Genomic DNA, 4,470 nt, shown 5'->3' with positions numbered 1-4,470 from the left:
AAACAATGTAGAATTAGGAATAGACCTCCTCCCTGCTGTCTCCACACCTACAACCCTTCTTTCAACAACACCTTCTCCACAAGAGGTCAGGCATCCCAGGATGACTCTAGGAAGGAGGGGAACCAATACACCCTGACTGTTCCGCCCTCTTTCTACCTTCTAAAATGAGTCACAAATTAACCTTGCTTCTCCAAAAAAAAAAAGCCTTTTTCTCCGCTAGCAGCTTCTATTGACTACTGGGTGCGGAGTTGAGATCACTGAGGGGATGATGTTCCCCGACCCCGTGCCGGAGCAAACAAGGAAGCAGACTGTCATTGAGATCCAGAAGTGTTTTGTACACAGGCCATGTCAGCCAAACGAGTTGAAGGAGGCTACAGAGGAATCACCTGACACAAAGACTGGAGTCAGGAGGGCCACAGAGTCCTGGACAAAGATGGCAGGCACTACACAACAGCCAGAGGAAAAGGAGACTGGGTCTGCATCAAGTTATCAAGGAAAGTGCAACAGCACTGACCAGAAGACTGATGCTGCAAAAGGAAGGTTATGGGAGCCCTGGGTGTAATCATCAAGAAGGGAGAGATCCAGAGGAATCCTGGCCACATGCACCAGCTAAAGGTGTCTGTTCATTTTCCAGGATCCCAGGATCTTGACACAGCCAAAGGAGACAGCAGAGGTCAGAGCTTTGAGCAGCACATAGACAGGAGACACACACACACACACACACACACACACACACGAAGAGGGAAACACTGACTGACTGTTATAGGCTAAGCTTTGCTTTCTGGCAGTATTTGATAGTGTTAGGGCTCTAAGCAAGTCAGATTATTAGAAATATAAAAGATGCACTTTCTGTTGTTATCCAGTGAGAAAATATCCACTCAGCCCTAGGGCTGTCAAGATCATTGCTCATTTATCAGGGTGCCATTGTTGATTCCCTCATTTTACCATGTACCTCCCCCATCTTGCCTGAAAGTAAACCAAAATGGGGGGTGGAGATTTTTAAAATACTTTAAGGTCATAAATTAAGATGTTATAACACTAATGAATGTGGGTTTTCAGTTACTGATTTAACAAATGCATATTCTAGCATTCCTGTTCATCCTGACTCACAGTTCAAGGTTGCTTTCACTATCAATGGTAAACTTTGTACATGGACGTGGATGCCATAGAGTTTTCTTCTCCAATCCAACTTTGTTCCAAAACTGCAAATGAAAACAAACAATTGCCTTATTGGATTTAGCAGGCCAGTGTTGTCCATAGGTTAAGCTTTTCTTTTTTCTTTTTTTCTTTCATTCGTTTTTTTTCATTCTTTTAGGCCTCCCAGACCATAGACATCCTTTAAAGAAAAAAAATAATAAATCATGGAAATAAGACACATTTCTGAAATGGAGTGGTTTATTTAAAAAATGTAACCCCATGGTGGCGAATAGTAATTAATAGATCATTAATTAAGACAACCTTCCACCACAAAGAGCGCAATAGTGAAATTATCAAAGGGCTGTCGTAGCTGCCAAAAAGTTATGACCATAGCTGATATAATCATGTGTCCTCAAACTGTTTATGTTCTGCATGCTGTGTCATTTAACCTCAGAAAACCAAAAAAAGTACAAATAATTAAAATATGTTGCAGATAGGCGCAGTTTACCTGTGGAGTTTTAATGCAAGACACTCCAACTGATAAGCAACCTTTAGCACACAACAGCACCAAGTTAGATAACATTTGAGGCTGGTCTGCCTCCCTGTTGCCAGAGACTTGCAGCAGCAGCAGCTTTTGCTTTCAGAAAGCCTCAGCAGGAACCATAGGACACATAGCCTTACTGTAACGTCTCACCAGATACATGCCCTGTTTGTGCTTACACAAGCTAGGTTATGAAGTTGTGCTCTCAGCATCAACTGAACATCCAACGTTGCAATTCAGTTAATCCTGCAACACGGATGATACCGCCACATGACTGCCTTCAAGCCACAAATGTGTTTCTGAAACCACGTGAAGATTTGCATAATTAACCAATAACAACATATCACTCTTAGTTTGTAGATGGGTCCTGCCTCGCGACAAGCAACAACGCAGGTTACCCCATCGTACAGTTGCTGCCAGACGATACATTTACCACAGTCCAAACAATCTATCTTGCCCAACCATGCTCAGCACAGCTTGCAGAAATAAAAGCTTTTTAACTGTAGCAAGCAAATTGGCAGAAGGCAAGCAGTTAAATGTATACACAGACCGACATTATGCATACACAGTGTGTAATATACACAGAAATATCTGGAAACAGAGAGGTTTTCTCAGAGCGGATGGCACATCAGTAACGCATGGAGCAGCCATCTTAACACGATTTGAAGCATTCATCTATCAGGTGTATCAGCTATTATCAAATGTGCTTCACACCAAAAGAGCAGTTCCCTGATAGCCAAAGGCAAAAGCCTGGCCGATGAGGCCGCTGAGCAAGCTGAAACCAGTATATGTGTTTGACCGTTGATTGCAGCCCAAAACTGTGAACCACTCACCACTTTACCGTCCTTGATAGCAGCCCAGAATGAGGCTGGCATGTACGTATATAATGTAACAGTTAGTGTGGTTAATACGAGGTGCTATTAAAACCACTCAAGAAGACTCTCAGAAAAGTTTATGACGTAAAAGTCATTTGTGATGTGCAAATATAGTAAATAAAACTTTAGCAGAATGTGATGTTTGTGCAAACCATAATGTGAGGAAAGCATTTCGTGCTGCAAAATTATGCAAAGAAGTGTTCGTGTGATTTGGTTTGCCGGAGTGCATGAATTCTGATAACGAGTCATCTTTTGATAGAGATAAAGATTAAAGTAGGAGTTTGGGACCATGGACTTCTGAAAATAAAGACAATTCAGGCAATTCAGGTATTTGTAAGACAGGGAAATGCAGATTAAAATGCAGCCTTAAGTCCATGGATGGCAAACATTGGATAAATAACCTAAAATCAAAGTAAATTAAGGTCTAAATTAAAGGAGATGTAAGAATAACGCACGCAAGGACCAAAACTGCAGAAAAGAACAATCTGAACTGAAATAAACAACAATAAAAGTTAGTTAACAAAAATCGAAGATCAGGAAAAAAAAGTTTCAGTAAAATCAATAATAAATGTTCGAGCATTCTTATGGGGGTTTAATAAAGTTCAAAAGTAGTATATGCAGTTGTTGACTGTGTGTTGTCAACTACCTGTGTCCTGACTGTGTGTTGAAAAATCTGCTGGAAAGATTTGTGTTTCCTAAAATAAATTGTGCTATTTCGCAATGTTGTGTGATTTTATGCTGATGTAACTGTCAAGGTGTTAGAGACATTTTGCTGTTCTAAAGAGCTTTGTGTTGCTGTTAAGTAGTCAAACGGTGTGAAGGTTATTAGACAAACTTGATAGTTCTGGTCTAAAATGTGTGTGCTAAAGATATATTAGTATTGGGTGTGATTTATGAGATTGTTGTTTATGTGTGTGTTGTTTTTGGCTTATGAATACTATTCGCGCAGGCTAATAGTTTCTAAATGCTAAATGGATGAGGACTTGTATTACTTTAAGAGCGGGTTCCTATCTCGCTGGTGGCTTAGGAAGTTGTGTGCTGAAAAGTTGTGTTTCAAACTGCAGCTACATTGCTCCTCCCCTGGTGTGTGTGAGAGGGGGATCCTAGAGCCCCCACCGCTCTACTGCACGTCCGGTGTGACGTAATCGCCCTCCCTTTCTCTCCTCACTGTCGGCTGTGTCCGAGCTCAGTGAACTTTTCCTTTTTTTTTGTACAGCAAGGTTTTGTTGTGGTTTTTCAAGCTCCTTCCAGCATGCTGTCTCATTAGCGGTTGTTGTCTGAAGTGAATGCCTATATGCCAGTGATAAATACATTTATTTGATGATTACATATAAGCTGCTATTTCAAATATTATAACCAATTGTGTTGCAAATACAGTTTAAGCCAAGTTAATATTCAAGTAAACGCTATGATCTGTTTTTTGTTTTTTTTCTCTAAGTACAGGGTGTGAGCTGAAGAAGGCTGTTGTGAATCAAGTAGTATTTGACCAACCTACTCTGTTGCCCAAATGGTGTGTTCATAGATAAGAAATTTAAAGCTGATATTAGAACTGAAACAGGTAAAGTACTAATTGAAAATACTGCGATCCTTTAAAAAAGCGTATATATAAAGTGTCTGTGTTGATTGCATTATGATTTTCACATCAAGGTTCACATACCTGTTACAGAAGAAGTAAAATCATCATTTGAACAACAGAAGCATCAAGCATCTAATAAAAACATACATATAAAGTGTCCACAGTCACAAGGTTTAGTAGAATGTGCCAATGGTGCATTAAAAACTAAAATAGCCAAAATCATGGCTGATTTAATGGTAAACTCACCTGGGAAGATGCTTTTGCCATTAGCACTAATTTCTATGCGCTTGCAAACTAACAGACTAACAAATCTAACCCCGCATGAAATGCTCACTGGACAC

Source organism: Sparus aurata, chromosome 23, assembly GCF_900880675.1.
Source record: "Sparus aurata chromosome 23, fSpaAur1.1, whole genome shotgun sequence".
Taxonomy (NCBI): Eukaryota; Metazoa; Chordata; class Actinopteri; order Spariformes; family Sparidae; genus Sparus; species Sparus aurata.
This window is presented reverse-complemented; position numbering follows the sequence as displayed.